The sequence below is a fragment of the Acomys russatus genome, chromosome 3 (assembly GCF_903995435.1).
Source record: "Acomys russatus chromosome 3, mAcoRus1.1, whole genome shotgun sequence".
In the NCBI taxonomy this organism is placed as follows: domain Eukaryota; kingdom Metazoa; phylum Chordata; class Mammalia; order Rodentia; family Muridae; genus Acomys; species Acomys russatus.
Window position 1 is genome coordinate 1,297,185 of NC_067139.1, and position 27,866 is coordinate 1,325,050.

At 39.7% G+C, this 27,866-nt stretch overlaps 1 protein-coding gene and 1 non-coding gene across 2 annotated transcripts in view; both read right to left on the reverse strand.

The window, feature by feature from the left end:
* The window catches only part of Hecw1 (HECT, C2 and WW domain containing E3 ubiquitin protein ligase 1), a 335,971-nt gene that overhangs the window by 292,022 nt on the left and 16,083 nt on the right, over positions 1-27,866 (reverse strand). The gene's annotated exons all lie outside the window — the stretch shown is intronic.
* LOC127187332 (U6 spliceosomal RNA) lies at positions 19,371-19,478 on the reverse strand. Its single transcript, XR_007830477.1, has one exon. It is a non-coding gene; the product is annotated as a U6 spliceosomal RNA (small nuclear RNA).

Consider the following 27,866-nt stretch of genomic DNA (forward strand, 5'->3'; position numbering starts at 1 on the left):
GATAGTTCTTGAAGATCTAGCTAGAGCAATAAGGCAACAAATGGAGATCAAAGGGATCCAAATGGGAAAGAAGGAAGTCAAATTATCCCTATTTACAGATGATATGATAGTGTACATAAATGACCCCTAAAATTCCACCAAAGAACTACTGCAGCTGATAAACACCTTCAGCAAAGTGGGTGGATACAAAATTAATTCAAAAAAGTCAGTAGCCCTTCTATATACAATAGTGCAGAGGAAGAAATTAGGGAAACTACACCCTTCATGATAGCCACAAGTAATATAAAGTCTCTTGGTGTAACTCTAACCAAAAAAGTGAAAGACTTGTATGAAAAAACTTCAATCTGTGAAGAAGATGACATCAGAGGATAAGAACATCTCTTTTGTTCATGGATTGCGAGAATTGCCGCAGCAAAAATGGCCATCTTATCAAAAACAATTTGCAGATTCAATACAATCCCGATCAAAACACCTACACACTTTTTAAAGACATTGAAGGATCAATTCCCAACTTCATATGGAAAAATAAAAAACTCAGAATAGCTAAACAATCTTGTATAATAAATATTCTTTGGAGGAATCTCCATACCGGATCTCAAGCTGTACTATAAAACAACGGTAATTAAAACAGCATGGTACTGGCACAGCAATAGTCTGGTTCATCAGTGGAATCAATTTCAAGACCCAGAAATAAATCCACACATATATGGACATTTGATTTTTGACAAGGAAGCTAAATTTATTCAATGGAAAAAGGATAGCATCTTCAACAAATGCTGCTTGTCTAACTGGACAGTTTGATATTATATTCATTTAGCAGAGTATAATATTAAGCTTACCATTAGGGCCTGGGAGGTGCACAGACAGGAGTTCTTGATCATATTTACAGTACAATGCATGTGTGTTTCCTCCAGTGGCCTGGCCCTTAAATCCAACTAGAAAGTAGTTAGCTAGCCCAATAATATTCATGCCACCATTGTACCCATGAGCACTCTTGTCATGCTGGTCATTATTGTAGCTAATAGGCTTCACAACTGAGTGAAAATATTGATGATTTTTCTCCCCTATCAGCCTCCATTACACCTTTCAACTATGAAATCTACGAAGCAGAAAGGAAGATCCCTGGTAAATACAAAATTGGATTCTCCATGTCTTGTGACTGAAGTATGTGATTTACATAGTAATACAGTCTTACCATCAAGTTCTTTTCAGTAACCAAGAGCAATGGCAATAACCTGTTTGGGGAATCTCAGGGACAACTCTAACCAGCAACTTGAGTTTTTAGAACCAAACCATCTCACACCTGACATTGAGGTTTTTGCTTGGCAACTAGATCTTTTAAAAGGACCGTTACACACCATATAACATAGCTCCAATTAATAGCCATTTCCATATGGCTTTTCCAAACATCCTTAGGGGTAGTTATACCTCATCTGCCCTCTTCACCACCCTAAGCTCCCGTTCTTCTCCCCATGTAACCTTCCCTTCCTATTATTCCTCCTTCCCCCTTCACATCACCTATGTTGTACTCCTATCCCTTCCCTTAAGATCTTTCTCTCCTATCCCCCCCCCCCTCAAGGGTTCATTTTTATTTTCCTGGATTTTACAGGTACTCCAGGTTAAAAACACAAACCTTAAGTCCACACACGAATAAGTATATGTAACTTATATCTTTTTGGGTCTGGGTTACCTCACTCAGGATTCTTTGTAGATCCATTCATTTGTCTATAAATTTAGTAATTTCAGCTTTCTTTACAGCTGAATAAAATTCTGTTGTATGTAAGTTTCATATTTTCATTATCCATCATTAGGTGATGGACATCTAGGCTGTTTTCATGTCCTAGCTTTTGTGAATACAGTAGCTATGAGCATTGGTGAACAGTATCTCTAATAGGATACAGAGTCCCTTGGGTCATAGTATAGATCTATTTCTAATTTTTTGAGGAACTCCCAAACTGATTTTCATAGTGGTTGCACCAATTTGCACTCCCCACAGCCTCACCAGCATCTGTTGCCTTTTGTTTTCTTGATGTTAGCCATTCTGATTGGGGTCAGGTGAAACTCAAAGTAATTTTAATTTATATTTTCCTGATGACTAAGAATGGTGAACATTAAAAAAATAATCTTAGCCATTTGTATTCCTGCTTCAGAGAACTCTCTGCTCAGTTCCATAGCACACTTTTTAAATTGATTTTACTCCCTTTGTGATTTGTTTTGACTCTTTTGTGCATCCCAGACAGTAATCATCTGTTAGATGTATAGCTGGCACAGATTCCACACCCCCACCCCCGATTCTGTAGTCTTTTTCATCACTTGATTAGAACTCTAAATTCATATAAACTTTCTGATGGATAATTTGGTAATAAGGATCAAAGCCTTTAGATAGTCCCATGCCCTTGTTCTAGTTTTAGGAAATATTCTAAATGAAACTAATACTTCTATTGTAGAGATGTAGCTATGGGTGCGTAACTGCCAGAATCACTAGCACAGGGAGAAATGCTCAGTGGTGTGGACCTCAGATTCACGTAACGAAAGGATGTTCAGAGTGGTGACTCTCCAAGTCTGGATCTTATAACTGCAGCTCCAGCACCTTCTGGAAACTTGTTAAAGAGCAAAATCTCTGGTCTTTCCAAGATGGAGAACCGGACTCTCTGGAGAATAATACCCAGAAGTCTGTATTTTAACAAACCTTTCTAGGAGATTTCAGCGTTCTCTGTATTTTTGTTGTTGTTGTTGTTTTGTTTTTTGTTTTGTTTTGTTTTGTTTTGTTTTTTTGACAGGGTTTCTCTGTGTAGTCCTAGCTGTCCTGGAACTTGTTCTGTAGCTCAGGCTGGCCTCGAACTCACAGAGATCTGCCTCCAGAGTGCTGGGATTAAAGGTGTGCTCCACCACTGTCTAGCTGGTTCACCGACTTTTTAAGAACCTCTTGGTTAGTGTGACAGTCAGGCAGGACTAGATGAGACACCTATATCAAGTATTTTGAGAAACTTTAAAAGGAGCTGTTTGTTAGAGCAATTAAAGCTCCACGTGATGGTACATGACTTAGAAGCTAATAATTGTGGGATTAGGTTAGAGTTTCTTGAGAACCAGGAGCTCTGTGGGGCACCCTGCAAACCCAAGAGAGTTAACAGATCATAGAGTAAACTGCCTCAGTTTCTCTTCAGAGTTGCTGGTGCTGTCCCATAGATAAATCAAAACAACAAGGAAATTAACCCTGATAGCCCAGTGAGAGGCTTGGAATAGCTTCAGAGAGACAAGTGTAAGATATACAGCTAATATCACTATTGAAAAGAGTTATATAGAAGGCTACCCATGTGGATAGTGTTTCTTAAATATAGTATTTTATGCTTCAGGGGAGACAAGGTGGGCCTCAGTCTCACCCAGATATCAATCTTGCAAGCTAAAACAGGTGCAATTGTGACACAAATGTTATGAGAGAAATCAATCTGTTTCTGATCAGATCAAAGGTCCATGCTATGAGACAGAACCTATACCTGTAATTGTACCTTGGCCTAAGAACCTTGCGGCTAGGTCTTAGGCCCACAGGGAGAACCTAATACTATTATTAAAATGACTCCTAATGACTTATTTCCCTAGTTATAAGTCAGACTATCTCTCAGTTCTCAGCAGAGAAGCTTCTTCTTGCACTAGATGGCAATTTATACATAGACTTCCAACAGGTCAAAGTGCTCAGTTTCAAACTGGACATTCCTATCACATTCCTTCCCTCAGGATCAGAGTCTTGGCAGAGGATGGGGTGGAAAGACTGTAAGAGCCGGAGATGGTGGGTAATTACAAGGACACTGTTTTCCAGACACAACAGGGCATATGGACAGATGGACTCACAATGATTGTGATAGCATGCACAAGACTTTTGCAAGCTCCAGCCATCCAAAAATCTCAGCAAGGAATGAGGAAAGTAGGCAAGTGACCCCAGAGCTAGCTGTGGAGTAGCTAGCATTTGATAGCCACTGGGGAGAGAGAGTCAGTTTTCTTTAATGATGTTACCTCTGGTAGGCTGCTCATATGTCAGAGCAGGCCCCAATCCCCAAGACTATCTGGGCAACACACACTGAACTCAATGGGGGAGAATACATCATCTCAAAGTTGGTGGGGAAGGGAAGGGAGGTTGAGAGAATGGTAAGGAAAAGAGTTGAGGGAAGAGACTAAGTTTAAAATGTATAATATAAAATGCCCAAAGAATTAATAAAAATATTTGGGAAGATGCATCCTACATGTTGCATGCATCACATGCATATATAAAAAATGCTTGCAAGGCATCAAGTATTAAAAGAAATTATATCTAGATCTTGATACAATGAGTTTGTTATTCAGTTTTTTGTGGCTAATACATACATACATACATACATACATATATACATACATACTTACATACATATTGTTGCTATATCTAAATATAGAATAATCATAAGCATTTCAGAAAAAAATGATGCATTTGCTTTAATAAAATTATGAATGTAAGAACTTCAAAGAACATTAGGAAGTCAGTGTATTTATTTCCCTGATAGATTAGCTGTGTATTACTCATGAATATTAATCATCTACATTATTCATCAGTTAATGCTGAAGTGGATTTGCTGTGTTAATCCTGCACAGTAGGAGGGCTCAGAAGGCATACCCTTTACTGAAACTTTAACCCACAGAGTGGTGAGAGGCACCAGCATATTTGAAGAGCTCTTCCATTGCTCTTCTTTGTATACCGGATCTTAGGGTGAGAGATGCAGCTGCTCAAGTAGGCGAATTAAATGCAGTGTGTCTAATTGGATCCTAGAGTAGCAAGGGCCAAGTAGCAGCACAGATTCATCAAAGGCAGCATGAACATACTTACCACAATAGACGGCACAGGCAAATGAATGCTCATCATGACCCAACTTCCATAGACAGCAGAGTCTGGCTAACTAATCATAGCACTTTCAAGAGTAAAATAGATAGGCAGCCTACTAAGTCCTAATTTTATCTGTACACACAGAAAAAATTTAGAGCAAATAAATAAAAGGTTATCTTGTTTAGAGAATTACATGCTCTCAACCAGCTTCCACTTGAGCTAGCTTACCAATTCAGAACCTTTTGTATGAAGAGGATGTTGAGTCCATGCAAGGAAGGACCTTGGTACTGTATATTAGGGAAAAGATAACAACCAGATCTTTCAGGACCAACAGGCAGCAATTATAAATTGACATTGATTCCAGGAGACCTCAAATGAGTTGTGGGCCGCCTGTTAAAGTGGGAGCTTATGAAGGTTAGGTGCTCAATGGAATTTTAGCTGAGTCCAACTTACAGTGGGCCTAGTGGGTCCTATAACTCATCTTGTGATTATTTACCTAGTTCTAGAGCACATAATTTCCCCAGCTTCAGCATACATTCATTGTTTCTACTCCTGATTAAGGATGTAAAGTGACTAGCTACTTCAAGTTCCTGCTGTGTTACCTTCACCATCATGATGGACTATACCCTTGAACTGTAAGTCATAAATAAACCTTTCTCTCTTAACTTACTTTTGTCAGGGCATTTTACCAAGGCAGCTGGAAAAGAAACTAAGACACACCAAATGTTAATATGTTAAAAGAAATATTTTCTTCTTTATATGATGGCCTTTCATGCATTAGATTCTTACATGTTTTTTGTGTTTATTTTATTTAAGAAGCTATGGTTTAAAAGCGATAGCCTAAAGACTGGGAAAAGATCTTCACCAACCCTACATCTGACAAAGGTTTAATATCCAAAATATATAAAGAACTCAAGAAATTAAACACCACCAAACCAAATAACCCAATTGAGAAATGGGGCTTGGAACTAAACAGAGAATTCTCAACAGAGGAATATCAAATGGCTGAGAAATACTTAAAGAAATGCTCAACCTCCTTAGTCATCAGAGAAATGCAAATCAAAACAACTCTGAGATTCCATCTTACACCCATCAGAATGGCTAAGATCAAAAATTCAAGCGACACCACATGCTGGCGAGGATGTGGGGAGAGGGGACCACTTCTTCATTGCTGGTGGGAATGCAAACTAGTACAGCCACTTTGGAAATCTATCTGGTGCTATCTCAGAAAACTGGGAATAGGGCTTCCTCAAGACCCAGCTATTCCACTCCTTGGAATATACCCAGAAAATGCTCCAGCACACAACAAGAAAATTTGCTCAACCATGTTCATAGCAGCCTTATTCATAATAACCAGAACATGGAAACAGCCTAAGTTTCCCTCAGTAGAAGAATAGATAAAGCAACTGTGGTACATATACACTATGGAATATTACTCAGCTATTAAAAACAAGGAATACCCAAAATTTGTTGATAAATGGATTGAGCTAGAAATGATCATAATGAGTGAGTTAACCCAAAGGCAGAAAGACTCAAATGGTATATACTCACTTATATCTGCATACTAGCCCAAGGGGCATGTCCCACGAAAGCCTTCACTTACCAGGAAACTGGGACAGAGGGGAGGACATCCTATTGGGACTCTAAATGAGAGACACATGGGAGAATAGCAAAATAAAAGGATCCAGAGGGTCCTAGAAACCTACAAGTAGAACATTATGATAGGCAGATTTGGGCCCAGGGGTCCTGCTCAAACTAAGTCACCAGCCAAGGACAATACAGGCGGTAAACTTTAAACCCCTACCCAGATCTAGCCAATGGTCAGAACATTCTCCACAGTTGAGTGGAGAGTGGGATATGACTTTCTCACGTACTCTGGTGCCTCACCTTTGACCATGTCCCCTGGAGGGGGAGACCTGGTGGCACTCAGAGGAAGGACAGCAGGTTACCAAGAAGAGACTCGATACCCTATGAGAATATACAGGGGGAGGTAATCCCCCTCAGGAACAGTCATAGGGAGGGGAATAAGGGGAATTGGGAGGGAGGGAGCAGTGGGAGGATACAAGAGATGGGATAACCATTGAGACGTAACAAGAATAAATTAATAAAAAAATAAGTAGAATAAATAAATAAATAATTAATTAAAAAAAAAAGAAGCTATGGTTCAAAAGGCCTTTATAATCATTGGTTCTTTCCATATGGGTGTAATTTGTTTCCCTCTAATTGAATGTTCTTAAGTACTTAACTGTAGTGATAATGTTGTTTTTTTTTTTAAACATGGAAATATTGTGTGAATATGTTTTTGTTTTAATCCCAGGTGTGGAATAGTGGGTTGCTTCAGATGACCAGAGCAGCTAACTATGATTTGCCTTGTGCTCTAGCAGGGGTGTGATTTCTGCCAGCTAAGGATGGCTTACATTTGGAATTCTGGGACTCTTGAGAGGGTATAAATGCTAGAGCCCTGAGATGGCCTAGAGAGGTTGTTGCTCCTCCTGCTCCTGCTGTTTGCTGGATTGATGGTTGCTGGTTGGAGATATCCTGATGGTGAAGATAAAAATCACCCCAAGGAGCTCAGTGCCTCTAATGAGCAGGAAGTAGTCTACCAACACCAACACCCATGTTCTCCTCTAACCTACTTTTTCTTCCATCTCATGTTGGGGTGGGGGTGGTGTAGGGAGGTAGGGAAAAGAACCCAATAAAGTAGCCAAAAGCTCTGGCTACACTTAACCACAGCTGTCAATCTTCCTCTATGTCTATCACAAGATTAACGTTGGATTTATTGATTTAAATACTTGAACAACAACAACAAAGGCACATTAGAATATAGTTATTTGCCAACATAACTCGCTTCATCCATGAATAAAATATCTTTTTAATTTTTTAAAATATATTTTATTAATTTATTCATATTACATCTCAATGGTTATCTCCTCCCTTGTATCCTCCCATTCTTCCTTCCCTCCCATTTTCCCCTTACTCCCCTCCCCTATGACTGTGACTGAGGGGGACCTCCTCCCCCTGTATATGCTCATAGGGTATCAAGTCTCTTCTCGGTAGCCTGCTGTCCTTCCTCTGATCTTTTTGAGTGTGTGTGTCTCACATGCATTTATAAGTTCACTAACTGCTACACTGGTGAGATTGTGCTGGTCGTAAAGCTTATCAGGGACTGAAAGCAGGCAGCCAAAGAACATAGGGATTCTGTCATGTCAATTCTGTGAACTAGGTGTCTTCTATGCCCCAACATCAATGTGAATCAACTTTTATTATCTTGAAGGTAATTATTATAGAAAAAGAGATTTTCTATAATATTTATGATTTAATACTAATATAGAGATAAACACTTAATAAATCCACCATATTGCATTTTAAGTAGATCTCCGTGTTTACTATCCTATTATTATTTAGTGATATTTATAATATTTTACTGAAGCTATATGTCAATCTCTATAAATGCAACATTACCATTTTAATAAACTCAAATTTCCTATATTTCAAATTGCTTCTCACACAGTTCAGTTTCTTCTTTTTGTGTTATATTTCATCCCCATCAAAAATAAAATCTTTAATGAAATCTTGACTTTTTAAATTTCAAAAGTCCAAAATCTCCTTTTTTGGCCACTTCTAGTTACTTTGGAGGCTAGCTCGCTTAATACAACCTCTTTGCTGTTTACTTCAAATAATTTTATTCCTCTGGAACATTTTACATTTGATAGCTATCCATTATATCTTCATGATGACTTCTACATTTGATTGTGATTTCAGAATTTCTAAGAATATTCTGACACATCTCACTTGATAGAGCAAAACCTGTGTACTATTTTGAAGGTTAAGCTATCAGTTTGCTGGCCAATCAAATGTGATGTTTACCACATGAATTTTCCACAGTGTCTGAAAACAAAGGCAGACTCCCTAGATCCTAAGATCCATGGTCCTTTTCTTGCCATTTTAGGAGGTCCTAAAAATATAACTGACAAATACAAGGAACCATCACATTCAGCAGAAAGAATTATGTTCAATTTTGATGCTTTTCTTCTGTTTAGATGCTTCTCAGCTTAGATTGGAGTTATGTCCTGATCTCATCATAGCATAAATAGTGTAAGTAAGAAGTGCATTTAAAAACCCAACCTACTACTGTGCTTGTATAAATGTATCCCTAAGGCCCACATGCTAAAAGCTTGATCTTAATAAGAGTAATCACCCATCATTTTCAAGCACAATAATTGACTGAAATACTTTCAGATATGATGATGGATTAGAATAATATAACAGATTCAAAGGGAAATGGATCCTTTGAAGTGATCAAAAGGCAGCAATTATGGAATTGAAATTAAACATCCCTCTCACCTCAATTTCGAGAAACAAGCATTTCTCTGGCTTGAATGTTTCTCAAAACTCGCGATGAATTTAATTGTCAGTATGGCAGAATTAGGAGCAGGAACTCTAAGACCTCAGAGAGATGATTTTGATTGTGTCACTTTGGGGTAGATTAGGTATTGTGGATTGAGTCCATATATAAAAGTTAGTTCTTTCACATACAAGCTGAATCATTTCTGCCCTTTCCCCAGTGCACTCTTTCTACATGATACCTAATAGGTCACGTTTTGGTGCAGCAAGAAATTCCTAAGCAGTGCTTCTTTTTGGTCTTGGACTTCCCAACCTACAGACCTGTGACAATAAATATCTTATTTTGCTATAAATTCTTCAGTCTGTGGTAGTCACTCCTGCAGCAGAAAATGGAATAAGACAGGCATGTGTTTAGAAGTAACTATGAACTGATGAAATATTAAATATGAAACACTTGTATTCCAGTTATGTATGTTTCACATGAACTCATTCAGATTTTAACAAGTGCACAAATGATGTTAATGTTCTATTGATCTTGAAGGAGTAAGATCGGGGAAACTGAGTAAGAGCAATTAGATGAAAACCTGTGCCCTGACTTGTTTTCTGTCAACTTGATACAAGCAAGAGTCACCTTGGAAGGGAGAATTTCAACTGAGAAACTGTCCCCACCATCCTGGCCTGCGGTGTATCTTACTGATGACAGATGTGGGAGGGCCTAGGTCCCTGTGGGCAGTGCAGTCCCTGGTTACTTCTGGTCATGCTGTTTTACTACAGCAATAGAATCCCCAAAGAAGACATTCTGTCTGGACTCAAGGCCTGCTCAATGTCTTTTCACTCCCCTGTTACTTGATCCCCTTATCTGCATGGCCCACACAAAGACATTTTCAAGACAGACACTCCAGAAATGATCCTGGAAAAACTGGATAGATGTGTATGTGTGTGGGAGGAGGCTTAGGTGAAGTCTACATTTATTAAATCTCTCAAAATTATGTAGATATTTGAAGGGATAAAAGTGAAAATCATACTAAATGAAGTAAGCAAGACTCAAAACAGGAAATATTTGCAACTTGCTCATAGGCAGAATTTAGATTAAAAAGTTGGTGAAAGTAGAAGGGAGACTAGCAGGAAGGGGCTAAAGAGAACATGACATGTTGGAGATGATCAAAGCACATTGTACACGTGTGTGGGCATGTGGTAATGATGCCCATCATTCTGTACAGATAATATATGCTCTTAAAAGTCACAAGCATGTACAGACATTTGAATACAACTCCAGCCAAAATCTAAATGTGACTTTCATTATCAGTGGAGAGAGGAGGAAATTTTCCATACAAATGTTGCCACAAAGTTCTTTGATAAGCCGAAGCAGAACATGTATTCTTATCTCTGCTTCTTTTCTTGATGAAAAGAAGGGAGCAGAGAACTTTGAAAACCTAAATTGATAACAACAGGAAAGCAAGATAGTATAAGGACAAGAAGCAATCCATACATTTTAAAATGATGATTTTTTTATTTTATTAATTTATTCATATTACATCTTGATTGTTAGCCCTTCCCCTGTTTCCTCCCATTCTTCCCTCCCTCCCATTTCTCCCCTTCTCCCCTGCCCTATGTCTGTGACTGAGGGAGACTTCCTCCCCCTATCTATGCTCTCAGAATATCAAGTCTCTTCCTGGTAACTAGCTATCCTTCCTCTGAGTGCCACCAGGTCTACCCATCCGGGGGACATGATCAGAAAAGGGGCACCAGAGTTCGTGTGAGAGTCAGATCTCACTCTCCACTCAACGGTGTAGAATATCATGTTCGTCGGCTAGGTCTTGGTAGGGGTTCGAAGCTTACTGCCTATATTCTCCTTGGCTGGTGCCTTAGTTTGAGGAGGACCCCAGGATCCAGATCTGCCTGTCATAAAGTTCTTGTAGGTTTCCAGGACCCTGTGGGTCCTATTATTTCCTCTTTCTTCCATGCTACTCTTGACTAAAGTCTCAATCGGATATTAAGTAAAAAGCATAAATCAAAAAGGGAAGCTGCCACAGAAGAAGCCAATTATATAGTCACAGAAAGTTCCAGAACTGGAGAGAAGAAAAGCCAACATAGAAAAACTTGTACATATTGAACATTGGCATTCGTATCCTCTTCCTCACCCCTACAATAAATTGAAAGTCTATTCTTAGAGGGCTCAGGTATAGAGGAAGGGCAAAGTGCACCACAAAGCCATGCTATGCTAATTACTGATCTTACCACTCTTAGAATTTTGTTAATGACAACTCATGTCCATAGGACAAGGCCTATAAAATGTCCAGTTCAAGAAGGAACACCTAGGTGCTCTGATTAAGCAAGACTCACCAAATTATAGGCTAAATCTCACTCTTGTATATGACCAGACAGCCAGCAATCACCAGATATTCAAAGAAGCATCCCACAGGGAATATAGAGACTAAGCTAATCAGGCTATTAGGAAGAAGTTTAGAGAAACAGAGACACTAAGGTCAGAATAAATCTAACAACAGCCATATAATATATACCTTCATAGGTGAGAGCTCATCCATGAAGCAAGAACAGAAGTCTTAGCATCTTAAGTGCATTGAGACTTGTACAGGGATGGTTACTCTCCTCTATCACCTTTGACTGCACAGAGAGTTGTCTGGGTGTATCCATGGAGTGTTTCTTCATCTCCAAAGTGAGTGAAAGTCTGGCTCGGAGCATGGGTAGCACCATCTGATAGGTTAAGGGCACAAATGGAGTGCATGGCAGAAGGAGGCTCACATGTCTTCTCACAAGTTTGCCCCCCACGTGAGTGTGACCTTAGCTCCTGCCATCACTCAGACACATTAAAATCCAGATTCTTCTTCCTTTGAACACATATTTGAATAAGTGATTCTCCAAGGGGTTTCTAAACTTCTCAACTTTTGCCCAGAATTCATCATTTGTTCCTCTTCTTCCGAGGCTTCCAGCTTCCTAACCTTGGTCCTTTAGCCACTGTGATAGGACCATTCAGCCTTTGATTGTTAGGCCAGTATAATAAATTCTCTCTTACAATTATATGTGTGTATATTATACATTATATACACATTTTATTGGTTACGTACCTCTGGAGAATCCCAACACAAGAATACTATAACAAAGAAAATAAGGTATAGCATAAAGTTCTCAAAAATTGGATGTGTTCTCCTATATGTGGTTTTTAACCAATTGAAACTTTAGTTTCAGATTGTTAGTATGATGCTAATTTATCCTCCTAATGTATGAATTTTTAAAAAGTATGCATGTCTCTGAATCTCTTGCCTGTTCTTGCGACTCTTTTCTTCCTATTGGGTTGCCTTGTCCAGTCTTTATATGAGGGCTTTTGCCTTGTCTTATTGTATTTTGCTTTGCTGTATTTTGTTGTTGTCTCTTGGAGGCCTATTCCTTTCTGAAGAGAAGTGGAGGAGGAGTGGATCTGGGGAGAGGGTAGCTGTGGGGGAACTGGAAGGAGTATAGGGAGGGGAACTGTGGCCAGGTTGTATTGCATGAGAGAAGAATCTATTTTCAATAAAAAGTAATTTGAATTATCTGGATGACTGTTATTTCAATGCTGTTTCATATCTGTGCCATCTTTCTTTTTATTACTTCTACATTGACATGGACATGACTTTATGGTTATATTTTTTGAAGACTTTTTTTCAGAAATAATGGATTTATAGAATATTTTCTAAGTTTCAGAATGTCTCAAAGTGAAATTTCCTTGTTGCTGTACAAATGCTAGGCTGTTTATTCAAAATAACGCAGGCTCACAACCTGGTCAGTTTTTGCTTCTCATCAAGAATGCTCACTGACCTGGCCAATGATGCTATAGGTCATTTCTATATATCATTGTAATATAGAGATTTATAGAATCTTTTCCTTTACCTACAAAATTAAAACATTCTTAGAACATGAATATGTGCATATGTTTCTTTTTTTCTTTTAAATTTTAAAATTTTGTTGTAATCTATTTAGATTACATTTAAATTGTTATCCCCTCACTTATATCTTCCCATTCCCACCTTCCCTCCCTCTTCTGCCCTATTCCCTCCCCTGTACCCGTGACAGAAGCCCCACCACCCCCCCCGCAACCATATAACCCCAGCCTACCAGGTCTCATCCAGATAGCTTGTTGTTTTGCCTTCCTCAACTGTCCACTGATTACATCTGAACAGAGGGTCTAAGCCCACTGCATGCATTGTCCTTGGTTGGTGCAACAGCTTGTGCAGGTCCCCCTGGGTGTCTGAATATCTTTTATAGGCATGGGAAAATCTTCCCACTAGAAACCTCAAACAAAGGTTCGTTCTAAATAAATATTCTTTTATACATCATTAAAAATCACCCCATTTACATCTGCTCTGGAGTCTTAGTTAAGGTTTCCATTCCTGTGATAAGACATTATGACCAAAAACAACTTTACAACCAGAACAGAAACCTGGAGGCAGGGAGTGATGCAGATGCCATGGAGGTGTGCTGCTTGCTCAGCTAAGCCAGGGGAGGCCCACAATGAGCTGTGTCTCCACACATCAATTGTCAATTAGGGAAAGGTGCCACAGCCTTGCCCGTAGACAATTCTGTTGGGACATTTTCCTCAACTGAGATTCCTTCTTCCAAAGTAACTCTTGCTTGTGCCAAATTGACATCAAACGAGCCAGCATAGCCAGTTAGAGTGGATTTAGATGGGCGTATAATGCAAAGACTATTCTCCCAGTCACTTGTCTTTCATAATTCCTAATTGTTTACATTCTTGCTCTGCATTCTGTGTCTCAAGGTAGTTCCTAAATCTCTAATTCACTAATCAATAGTATGTAATTCATAATGCGAGTGCTCATTCAACAATTATAGTTTAGACTTCCTTTTTTGTAACACATTGTTTTTTTGACAAAATATCTTTCCCTCAACTACTCTTGATATTTCTAAGTGGAATATATTTCAGTGTTTATTTTAAAAATTAATTCTATCATATCCTTTCCAAGCAACCCACATCTTCCTTCCTTCCTTTCCAACCAACCCAACTATTTGACCTGTTGCTTTTCTTCAAATATCTCTAGTTAAGATTATTTATTGTCTGTTCATGTTTAGAACATATGACAGCATAGATCAATTGTTTTTATAAGAACAAGCTTTCCTAAAAACTTTCTGTAACCAGACGCAGTAATAAACAATAAAAGCATTAACTACTATAAACATCAGTTGAGACTTCTATGAGACAAATGCTCTTCCTCCTGCATGTAGCCATCCTGAGGTGAAAACATAACTAATTTCCAAGTCATGTTGTCGAGACCACTGAGCCTTTTCAGGCCTTTCAACCCACTAAGCCTTTGGGCTGTCTTTGAGGCTTAGGTATATACACAGAAGAAATCAGGAAAGAGTACATTAACTGACTTTTGTTTTCTTTTTGCTCTCTCTGTTCTCACAACCATTGTATCATTGTGTTATCCCAGGTTTAGCTGGAGGCCTAGCCAGGTGAGGGTCTTCTGTGGCCCACCCTCCACTTTGCCTAGAAAGCACTCTAAACTAAGGAAAGCCTGTTGGCTGACTTAGCCACTGGCATAGGGGTGCTGCGACCAATGCTGTAATCTGTTATGACCATCAGAGACAATTCACATCTCTTCTCATCCTTAATTGCTCTATGCAAGGAATCTTCTAGAGGTCACTTGACACTTTCATCTTCTCTGGAACCCTGCTTTGCTCGTTCGCATTGATTTGAAGATCATAAAGCACTGGCCAATCTCTTTGTCACTGTCCTTAAAATGTTGACTCTAAAATAATACCAGGGAGAACGAATCAACTGCTATTATTATTAAGCTGCACTATAAATACTATCATTGAAAGCTTAAGTAATGGTTCAAGTCTTGGCTCGACAAACAAATTACTATGTGAACTTAAGCAAGTTATTTTACATCTCTAAATATTTCTCCATCTATAAAGTGGTGGTAATAGTAGGGTTATTGAGGAGAATTATGAGGTAGGGTATTAAAGCATTCATCATAGTGCCCGATCTGCAGTAAACTCAATAGAAGCTGGTTATCATTCTGTTAACTGTAAAACCTTTAGATTCAGGGATGCTACAAGAATAGCTAAGGCAACTACAATTGTTCACAATTGTTTAATGAGCTTCAGATTTGAGGAAGATAAATGGTTTTATAGTAAAATAATTGAATGTAAAATCATTATTTGCAAATTGCATGCCACATACAACTTAAGCAATTCATTTGTTTGAGCACATCTGCACTCAAAAAACAAAACAAAACAAAATGCAAATTTGGAAAAAGTGGAGAAAAGCTTTGAAGAACATATCTATGAGTCCTTTTTACTTTAAAAAAAAAAAAGTGGCAAATTAGAATAGAATGCCATGTAGCTCCATAAAATCTAATTTTATGCTGATTACTATGGTACCTCAGTCAAAACTAGGTACTGGTACTACACTGCCTTCTAAAGACTGTCACCACATTTTATTGATGTACATTTTTCTTCCAGGGTAATTTCATGGTGTTTGCTTTGCCTCCTTGCTCTCTTTCAACTCTGGCAATTCCTCAGTCTTTCCGTGTCTTCCATGACTAGACATTTCAAATGATAATTATTTAATGAACTGTTCCTCAGTTTGTGTTTGTCCAGTAAGATCATGTCACAGTCAGACTGAAGTGGGTTCTGAAGGAGAACCTGTCAAAGTGCTGTGCACATCACGGTACATCAGCGGGAGCTGTGTAATGCCTGGTTACTGGTATAAACGGCTTTGATCAAGTCATTAAGGTGATATGTCTTCCAAACCTATTATCTGCCCTCTTATAATAAATAATAGAGTGCTGATTGATAGCAAGGAATGATTTTCTCTCTCTTCATACACTTCAAGCTTCCAATTTAAGCCTCACCTACCAATTTCAACTATAGTCATTACTACCAGTTGTTCTAATGGTAACTTCCCACTTCCTTAACTTTCTATACAGACACATATATGTTAGCTGGAATTACTTTGCCGATAAAGAACTGGCATTTTTAAGACTCACTGTTTTTTAAGGCTGAAGTCATATGGGGCTTCAGATGGGAGTGGTGTAGACAACGCCTCAGAGCCAGTTATAAATATAGAGTCCCAGGCGCTACTCCTAGACCTTTGGGTTCATGTTCTTCATGCCCAAGGGACTCTTCTATTTCAAAAGTCCCTTTAATTCCGTGCTTATTGTTAAGAGACTTGAACAATTAAGGTCATATTCAAAATCAACAGCAGAGTGGTAGGATGCCTCAGTCTCCAGACCCCCACTTCAGTCCTTCTCCTTACTTAATTTATATTCTGTAGAAATCTGAGGTAAACAGATTTAGACCTAAATTTAGATCGTTAACACTGTTTATCTGAAAAAAGTGATTTAAGCTCTTCAAATTCTGTGCATGAAAGAAATGCAAACTGGCTCAAATGATTGTAATGAAAAGAAGAGTTAACAGGCAAGAAGCACTGGGGGAGAATTGGTGTACTGAACTGTGGGCTGTGAGGAGATCTTCTTCTGGGGACCACTATAGATGGACAGATGGCAGTGCTGATAGCTTCTGCAGGATAAACCATGGCACAGAGATGCTGTCTTAAGTCTATACTCCTCCAAAGAGAATCAACTCAAAGACAAGAACTAGCAGCCCAGACTTCCAAGCCTAATGGAAGAACGTTGAGGACAGTTTCATTCTGAGGTGCTGTGAGGTCTGTGGCCATCTTTCTGGCAGACTCCTGTGGGAGTTCCCCTTGTCTCACAGCTCAGTCCCACTTCTTCAGCAACTCTATCCCATAGGCCATTGAAAAGAGAACCAAGCATGCCACACAGCACCAGAGTTCTCCATAAGTGGGAATAGGTGCTCTGAGTACAATAGCTATATTTTGTGGGGGAGAAACTTTGCACTCTTACTGTATGCAAACTTTCCCAGACATGTATGAAGTACCCATCATGCACCTGGCTTGTGTTAGGCTTAGGAATATGGAATTTAGTGAAATTGTGCTTGCTGTCTAGCAGAGAAGACTGAAAAAAAAAAAACCAATATTGTAAAATTTAACAAAATTCAATTTTGGGGTAAGATTTCCACAGCTGGTGGTTAGTTCTTTCTCAACATAAACTCTTTTGGCATATACATTCCATTTTATTTCATTTTCCTGTCAGAACGTGGGGTAAACCCAAAGTCTTCCACACACGAGGAGAGTGCTGTACCATTAAACACTACTCCTGGTGCTCCGTGTCTTGACACTCCATCACTAGGGTTACCATTTGAACAACAGAAACATGACATTAAGGCAAAGGAAGTCATTGTTTTCTTAAATACTTTTTGCGACCTTTATACAAAGATCCAAACAGGTATAAGCAAGTATGGACATCTGATTCTTCGGCTTGGAGGAATTTCGTAGCTCAGCATTGAAAAGTACTTCTTACATGTTTCTAATTTTCTTCATTTCATCTGATAAGCCATAACAAAAGAAAACCCACCTCATAGCTCTTCTTCAAAGGACTATATACTGAAAGCAGAAGTGCCAGCTCACATTTGAACAGTCTTGTCAATCAGGCTTTATGGGTGTAGCTTATGACATACATTACTAGGAGACACATCTTACTGCGAGCTCCCCGATCCTCTGGCTCTTTCAATCTTTTCACCCCCTTTCTACAATGTTCTGAGTCTTAGATGTGGGAGTGTTTTTTAGATTGGTACTGCAAATACCACCAGTTTTATTCACTAGGGAACATATAAAAATGTCTGGTGACATTTCAAACAGCTACATGTGGGTGTAGGAAATGTGGGGTGGTGGCATTAATGGGCAGAAACTGGGGTTGTTGGCAAACACTCTACATGGCACAGGGAAGCCTTGAATGCCAGCAGAGAGAAAAAAATGGCTGCTATAGTTTGGATCTGGAATATTTCCCAGAGACCCACAGAATAGAGGCATGACGTCCAATGACACCACTGGGATGAGGTGGGAAGTTTTAGGTCATGTGTGCACACGCTTCCAGAGAACTGTGAGATTTCCATTTCTCTTTCACTTCCTACTTGCAATGAGTAAGTGTTCTTGCTCCTCCATGGATTCCCACCAGCTTGTTACAGGCCCCAAACAAATGGTCTGACAGACCATGAACTAAAATCTCCATATTTGTGAGTCAAAAATAGCCTCTTCTTCTTTTAAATGATTATCTCAGATGTTCATTAGAGTGACATGAAGAACAAACACATGACAAAAAAAAATCTAAACCCAAATAATTAATGAAAAAAGAAATTAAAGTACAAATGGAAAATATAATAGTAAACTCATTTAGAGATGAACTCTGGGCTGAAAATGAGCCACATAATTAGTTCTGAGTCTTGTGTTAGCCAGCCCAAAGAGGGAGCCATCACATGTCACAGCAGTGGCTCCCAACCTTCCTCATGTGGTGACCCTTGAACACCTCATGTTGTGGTGACCCCCAACCAGAAGCTTATCTTCTTTACAACTTCATAACTGTAATTTGTTACTGCTATGAATCCTAATGTAAACATCTGGTGTGCAGGATATCTGATATGCAACCCCTGTGACACCCAAAGGGGTCATGACACACAGGTTGAGAGGTGCTGTGTTGCACACTCTAAAAGGAACCTAAACACAATCACCTCAAGAAATTCCCTGCTAACTCAAAGTCTGAAGCAAACTCTTTGCAAGGGCAGCATGTGGTGGAAAGGACCACACAGTTCATCTATCACACTTTCCCAGAGGGAATTTGGGCACAGCTCCTGTATGGCTGCTCCCTATAGCACCACAGTACACAGAAGAGCGAAAACACAGCATAGTTCAGCAAGAACTATTCCACAAAGGGCAAAAACTTGTAAGTCCAAGTCAACTTTTGCTTTGTTTTCTTTTGTTCCATCCTGGAGTAACACAGAAAATTCAGAGTTTTGAGCTGACTGTAAAACTTTCATGTACTTGGCTCTTGGCAGCCATATTTTATTTATTTTTATTTTTAGATTTTATTTAATTTTTTTACATATGCATTTATATTGTTACACATATATGCAATAAACTATCTACAGCAAGAAGAACCATGAAACATCAGGAATTATGTAAATGTTACTTTCATAGTGGTTTGGCTATTTGTATTTGGCAGCCTTGAAAAAACATCTTTCCTATCTTGGTGCATCTAAAACTTTAAATGTAAATCAGTGTCTATCATATCTCGCCATTATCACCAAAAATATGGAATGCTTCCCTAATTTGCACATCATCCTTGAATCAGGGGCCATTCTAACCTTTTCTGTATCATTCCAGTTTTGGTATATGTGCTGCCGAAGCGAGCACAGCAGCCATACTTGCGCTGCAAAGTTCTCTTTCGGCAATAAATTAGAGTAGACATAGTTTTCAAGTAAGTATATTATTTAGACATCTTTAGTAAAAAGTCACTCCTACTTTAAGAAACTGTTCGTTAAGATATAAAAAGGAAGGCAAGAAAAGAACAGCATCACTTTACTGGTGTTTCTATCAGCTGGATTAAAAAGCCAATAGAATTGAGTCCATACAGCCAAAAATCGAGTCAATCAGTATCTTAATACTAATAGGCAAAGAAAAACTACATTAAATATTCAGGGCTGGAGAGATAGCTCTGCAGTTAAAAGCATATACTGTGCTTGTCTAGGACCCAAATCCAATTATTGCCCCCACATTGGGTGGGTCATAACCACCTGTGCCTTAAATCTAATGGGATCCCATGCCTCTGCCCTCCATGGGCACCTGCGCACAAGTTCATATACTGCACAGACACACAGACACACACACACACACACACACACACACACACACACAATTAAAAACAAACATGTTTTAAAGTATTAAATGGACCTTATTGAGAGAATTAGTAAGTTATTTTGGGAAAAACATGTTTAATCCATCTAAGTGCAGCTCACATATTCAATTTTTTAAAAAGAAATAATTAAAACGACACACGAGCAGACTATTATCTCTAAATTCATATAGCCATCCCATCATGTGTCCTTAGAAATGAGAAGGTATTTTGAGAGCAGAAGAGAAAAAGGTAAAAGGTTGATAACTATTCCTATATGAAGTTGTATGCATGAGATTTGAAACCACAAAATACCATTAATTCCAGGAGCCAAGTCTTAATGAGTTACCTTGAGAAGCCTAGATATATTGTAGCAAAAAGAAAGAAGTACCTATTAAAACATTAAAAAACAAATATACACCACGGGGATGCAAAGTATCAGAGAGACATGGGAGGGCTCAGCTGAATGAGCACCCATGGCTAAAGAATTTGTAATAAAGCAAAGAGTTATAACTCAAAAACATAAAATAAGTACCCACGAGTCCATTCTTATAAAAACAATGGATGACAAATTTATAAAAGAGAACTCCATGTTATTTATACCTTCAAAAAAGCTGATATACTTGGCAAGAGTGTGTCCGGAGTAGGAAGTTCCTTCCAAAGAGTGCTGAACAGAAAGAAGAGTGTGAGAGAGACCGATCTAAAACTATATCAGCAACTATAAGTGACTAAGGCCAATCTCATTAGCAATAAGTCATACACATATAGAATTTTATATAATGAATGATGTGGGAGATCTCTGAAATTCCTCATCAAAATACGCATTTACAGTATAAGTAGGAGAAAACATAAAATCCAACGGAGGGACCTTCCATTAGTACTTGACCAGTACTCTTCAAAACCGGCAAGAGTGTCAGAAACCGAGAAGGCCTGGGAAGCTGTTATAGCCTAGGAGGAAGCTGAGAAAACAATGAAAGCTAAGTAAAGTTGGCATTGTAGACAGGGTTCCAGAACCTGCCAGAGACAGCAATATTATCACGTATGGGACAGTGGTCAGAGGCCTCAGTGGGAAGTAATGACCATGATCTTTGTGAGTCAAAGTGATGCTTGTGAGCACAAAAGCAATAGCTACAAACCCAGCACTTGGGGAGGCAGAGGCAGGTGGATCTCTGTGAGTTTGAAGCCAGCCTGGTCTACAAAGGAAGTCCAGGACAGCCAGGGCTGCACAGAGAGACCCTGTCTTTAAAAAACAAACAAACAAACAAACAACAACAACAAACAAACAAAAAAGAAAAAAACCCAATAGCAACAAAACCTATCTGGATCAGTGCAGACATTGAGCTGTGAAAACACATGGTCTCATTTCACTCCAAACTGATAATCAAATAAGGTATATAATTTAGCATTCTTAGTGAGGATTTGGAATTTACAGCCAGGAAGATTTTAGTTAAATTTCATAGATAATAAGGCAGCAGTTGCATAGGCATGCTGGGTCTGGATTCTTACAGTAACAGCTACAGCCTCTGCTGGGGTGAGAACCATCATCTAAAGAGTTTTCTATTCTCCAAAGGGTAGCAGTGTGTTGCTAGCCCTGAGAGAGCATCCATCAGCTGCATGGGCATTAAGCTCCATCCCATGCACTGTGACCCACCCTTCTCATGCTTCATGAGTAGGCAAGAGTGCTGTGATTTCTGAGTGTACCTTTGCAGAAAGCAAACAAGTAGATGGTAAAGACCCCATAGTTTAGCCTGGTAGAGTATCCAAAAACTGTTGTCAAAGTTCAGTGGCAGAAAAACAAAACAAACAAACAAACAAAAAACCAACAAAACAAACAAACAAAGACCTCAATAAATGACACTGGAAGTTCGGGAAAACCAAACCAGTGAAGGAGTTAATGTGAAAGAGTGGAGAGTTACCCTGGAGTCCGCTGGAGCCTGGACAAGGAATATGGGTAGCTTTATGTGACCAGCACGCTGAACCAGAGAAAGGCAGAGTGGACTTCGGAGCAGCAGTTGCCAGCCTGGGGCAAGGTGGGCAAATGGGTAAGGTTGGCTCCCGGGCTAAGATTCAATGTCCTAGCTTCTGTGTATGAACAGGCTTCCGATAATTCTTAATTTAGGTGACAAAGCTAACGTGCAGAGTCATCCTAGTACCAGAGAATATAGAACGTACAGCCCCATTCTGGAGTTTGGAGTCTGTGTATTAATTAGCACCCTCAAATGACTTGAGGGGCAAGGTCTCTAGACCAGACGTGAAGAAACAAAAGCAGGCGTCTCACTTTTCAATCAGACCCCAACAGTGTTTTCTCAGCGAATTTTATCACCGTAGAAAATCTGGAATACAAAGAAATGAATAAATACAGAGTCTAGTCTATCGTAATGCTCAGATTTTTCAGGAAAGATAAAATGCTGAGATGAATTGCATCCAAACTGAGAGAGACTGGGTACCAGAAGGAAGAATTTCATGTTACAGTGAGTCTAGATGCGGTCATGCTGGGTCTGGTGTAATCCAGATGCTAGGAACACTCCTGCTGCTATGATCCACCCCCACCCTGCAATTGGTTTTCTTCAAATGGAAAAAAAATCATTTTTCCACAATCCATATCTCTCGATAAATATGAAACCAAAGCCCAAGTAAAACGTCTCATTCTTGGCTTCATTTTGACACATGTTCCAGGAAGGGAGGACACATGTTCCAGGAAGGGAGGACACATGTTTGTAGACTAAAAGTAGATTATTGAATCTACTAACTTCAAAAATCTTACATTGGTATTGTAGTTTGAAGAAAATTTAAGACTTTTGATTGATGGAAATTTAAGACTTCAACTTTTGCTTCATTGATAAAAATTTAAATTGTATATTGTCTTTCATTTTTGCCTTATGTATTGTATGTTATATGTTGACAAAATATTATATATTGTATGTTAGAAACTTAAGTTCATTTTATTCAATGTTTATTTAATGTATTATTCATGTACCACTAATGTCTTAGGAAAAACTGTTCAGGAAGATTGGGGATAAAAGTTGATATTTAGTTACAAAAAAATCCTACTAAATACTAACTTACTTTGTCATAGAACAGGTTTGTTTAATTTCTTGTATATGTCTCCAAAGGAATAGTAGCTAACTGTAGGAATAGATAGAGTTGGTTTTCAAACTCTTCAGAGATCCACAGAATATGGCATTTAAAGATGAGGGCTTTCCTGACAGAGAGAGACATCTACTCCTGGCCGCTTCTCCATTTGCATCACTGAAGATGGGGGCTTCAAGAGACGCAGGTGACAGAATGGTCACTGGACAGAGAAAATGCTCTTATCTCTACTGCTGATGACAGGCTGACTGGCTGCAATGATCAACAGTGATGCTGGAAAGTTGACTGTCCAGCTTTAAAGAGACTAGATGGACCGGACCGTCGGATTTCCTGCTTCAAAAAGCAGTTTGTTGGATGTTTTGGGCCGATAAGGCTAAAGACTGATTGCCCCAATGAAGGAGAGACTTCGGTGAATATCCAGGCAGTCTGCTCTCTCTGTCCTATGCAACTTGAAAGTTGCCTGCCAGCACATCCTTTATTAGATAGATTTTCCTTCTTGGATCTCTGATGAGATTGAAGACTAGATAGCCACGGTGTTACTAAAAGCTTTAGTTTAAGAATTAAAAACACCTTTATAGATAGATAATTGAAATTTCTCATGAAAAAAAAAAAAAAGACTCTCTTTGGTAAGATAGTAAAATATTTTTTCTCAGGTTAACAAATATAAAAGAACTTGGTTATATACTTGATACCTGATGATTATGTATATATATATATATATGTGTGTTTATAGTTCTTAATTTTTTTAAAGAGAAGGAAGATGTGTGGGAAGGAGTAAGCTTTGTCACAGGTGGGAGCAGTCTTGGTGGGCTTTACCCTTGGGCACCCCATGAATACCTTGTGACAGACTGAGTGGAGCCATCCTGGGTTTGGAATTCAGGAAGCAGACCTGGGAACCCCACCTGGTCTATTGTCTTTCTAATGGACCCTCACCGGGAGAAGGAGCCGGTCCTTCCCACGTGACTGGGGGAGTTGGGGAAGGGAGAGAAAAACAAAGGCGGCTGCAGAGAGAGCGTGCAGGAGCAGCGGACAAGCTGGAGCAGCACGCCGGCCAGAGAGACACCTAAGGATCCGTCCCATGGAACGGCTACCAGAAGGTTCACTCTTTCGTCCCTTTAACCTTTTTCCTTCTTTTATAAGCTAGTTGGGTTACATAATAAAGTTTAATTGCTAAAAAACAGAGTCAACACCAAAGCCCAAGTAAAACGTCTCATTCTTGGCTTCATTTCAAGAAAGGTGTACAAAAGAGAAATCACCTGCTCTCAAGGTTGGGCGTAGCCCAAGGGTAGGTCCTCTCATTATGAGCCAAGGCACCACACATGCAGCACCTGCTAGACAGTTGACTTCTGTGAAATCCTAGGACCAGTTTCCTAGTGACCACATTCCGGGATCCAGGCAAAGGGCAATACAGCCAGCGGATGCACGCTTTCAATCATTAGTGAGCATGAAAGGTGCCACCTCTCAGTACAGTCACTCACTGGGCTTTCTCCACCCCAAGGCGGAAGGTGAATGGGGTGTTTGTGCTTCTTTAAAAGCCACAGGCTGAGAGTAACTAACGGTGAAGGAAGTGCTAAGGCTGATAGAATTGGTTTCCTGTGAAGACACTATTGGGGACTCTTAAACTGCTGGAACAATGACATTACAAACAACCTTATTAGGCACTTCTCATCTAGGTCCCAGGCTAGAATCTTTACAATACATCTTTCTTGAGAGACTTACAACAGCTAATCGCCAGCTCCACCTTAAAGAACCAGAGGCTCGGAGGAAAACGGAGCAGCCTGCCTGACACTAGGCAGAACAGGTAAAAACAATAGTCAAGCTTGTGATCTGCCCCCAGGTCTACTTAGGTACCATGCTATCTCCATTTTCCACAGGCTAGGCTTCAAAATTCATTATGAAATAAAAGTAGTAAAATAAAATGCAGCACATTTGAACTAAGAAAGAAAATCAAAGAAATGGAAATACTGAAGGCAAAAGGAAATAAAGGACATTATAAAAGAGAAAATATTATGAGTAAAAAAGATATAATAAACCGGAAGAAACAAAATGAAAACCACTTAAAAACCCAGATGATGCTATTAATTTTATATTTATATAAATATATTTTATACATTATACTTTATTAAAGTAATTCTAAAATACTAAGTATTACCAAAAAAAAAATGACACCAGTAAAACAGAAAAGCAGGAGTCTCAATCCAGGAAAGACATTCCTACCCTGTGAACCCTCAGAGTTTCACTCACTTGTGAAAGGGTCTCTGAGAACCTCTGAGCCAAGCTGGTAGCATTTTAGTGGCTAACCACTGGCAAACTCCAGCCATGCCACGATGACAAGATTTCTAGCAGATTAGATAGAGGTTTGACAGTCTTCCTCATTAAACAACACACTTCAAAGATGCTTTAAAGAAAAATAGCTTTATGCCAAAAGCTCCTGGAACGCTGCGGTAGCTGCTCTGTGATCCCATTGTTACTGTCTAGGGTCTTAATTAGGTTCATTTTCTCTGCGAGTTAAAGAATTAAAAGGCAAATTAGGTGCAACAGGTAGCAGTGCAGCTGCGGCAGGGAAACCTCAGACACAGCAGACATCAGCAGGCAGAATCAGTTGGTGAAGAACAGCTTATATTAGGGGTAAGAGAACACAGACAGACAGACAGACAGAAGAGCACAAAGCACACAGAGAACCCTAAGGCCTCTACTTGAAAACTATTTTTTAAAGGGCCTTTAAGGTCCTTTCTTTCCCTAATTTAGGGGTGTTCAGTTTGAAACAGGATAGGATGGTTGATTGGCCCATCTGTAATGTAATGTAAGCATGTTCTGGTACTGACTTGAGCTTGTTGAGCCAGTAAATCAGCAGACTCCACTACTGACAGGAAAAAGCACGCAGGGCTCTGTTTTAAGCTTCCAGGATTTTGTCTCAGGTGAGGAGGGTAAAGAGAAGCCACCATCTTGAAAATTCACCATCTTTCTTACCAAGTTATGACCCGTCTCCCTGGGTTCCCCTATCAGGAAATGTGCCTGATTCCTAGGCCCTCACCATCATCACATCCATCCTGGAGGAAGTGTTCCCATGAGACCTGCTTGCTGTGGGGACAGGGCAGACCCTCTGCGCAGCTGTATGTAGTGGCCTTACCCAGAGTGGATGAGTGTCACTGTGAGGTCCTGCAGAAAGGAAACCCACCTCACATTGTTCAAACGACCTTACTCGGCTCGGGAAACCTTTCCTCTGCTCTTACTCTTACATTATTTATCTCCCAAATAAGTCTATTTTCATTCTAATGCAATGTTATAAAAAACGTTGCCCTAAAAACGTTGCCTAAGCTTCTGCATGTTTTTTTCCTATGAGACCAGACTGCAGCCCTCGTTGTTCAATGTAGTTAAAAACAAATGTTACAGATGTAGATTAGGAAGATGACAACTCGTTCACGGTGATAAATACACCATGCAAGCAAGTACAGACACAGTTGGGAAATGTAGGATTTTGTAATGGTGCCACGAGGACAAGAAATACTGAAGACCATGATAAATGCACTTCCCCCAAAATAGCCCTCCACCGCTGCCTCCCAGAAGGAACCACCTGAGGGGCTTCATGGTTAATTTTCTCTGAGTGTGGGAACAGACACAAAACTTGTGTTTCAGTAAAGAGATATTTAATCATCATCACTGGCTGCACCATTCAGCACTTTTAGCAAGAAGGAAATGATGCCTCCACCCTGCTTTCCAGTAGCCCCAGCACCACCAGCCTAATGCCAACCTGGACAGCAACAGTCTTGGCTATACAAAAAGCAGCATATTCTTGCATTACCTCTCAAAGCTGGAAGCTCATTATTTTGACTCTTTAGCTAAAGAAAAACCAACTGTGCTTATAGCACACTCTTAAAGGAATCATGTAAGTGTGGCATTTAAGATCTGGGTAAAGGAAATCCCCAACCACAAAACTGGGGCCTTAAAGCAGGCCCAAGGCTTCAGGAAGCCTGCTACCCATGGAATTCTGGGAAACAGCCAGCCACCATTGCATGGCCTGGAGGAGCCCAGAGGTTGGGGCACAGGTTGTAACCCCCAAGTTCAGTAACATTCTGACATTAACTTTTAAACGTTGAGCAAAGAATGACATCCATGAGAATTGGAAGATTGGAAAGTGCAATTCTGGAGCAAATTCATGGGTATTTATTATCCTCTGTGTGGAGGCTGCCAAACTCCAATATGTTTACTTGGACACAAATTTTCAGAAATATAAGAATTAGTATGTAGTTACCAGGTAAAGTCATGAATTTGGTTTCAGACACAAATTTGAGACGATAAGAAAAATTTTAACATGAGATACCTTGGAATCTCAGTGGACTCAGTGCTAAATGACGAAAATTCTGGGCAAGAGGACATCCCTTGATTGTAAGGGACCTCAAATGTTGGCCACATCTTGCAAACCCATGAGCACCTTGTGGGAACATTGGATAGCAAACCTCTGGTGTGCTGAGTGGGTGACTTTTGGAGAATACCGAGGCGGAAGCTGCCATCTGTGGCATGCACCTGTTTGAGATGAGCGGCCAAGACAAGCCATTCCTTACCAGAAAGTGGTTGTCATGCCCACACACTCTGCTGGTTCTCCCCAGCTCTCCTTCCTGTGGTCTTCTTACCATGCCTGGTGGGAGTTGCAATAGTCTCTTAATCCCAACTCCTTTTGGGAAGGAAGGAGTGCCAGGCAAGGATGCTCTCTGCTCTGAGACTAGACTCAACCTCCCTTCAGAATGGAGAATGGAAGTGTCCTACATGTCTGTCATTCGTCCCCTCATTACCACTTGCAAAAACTCCCACCCCTGTGACCA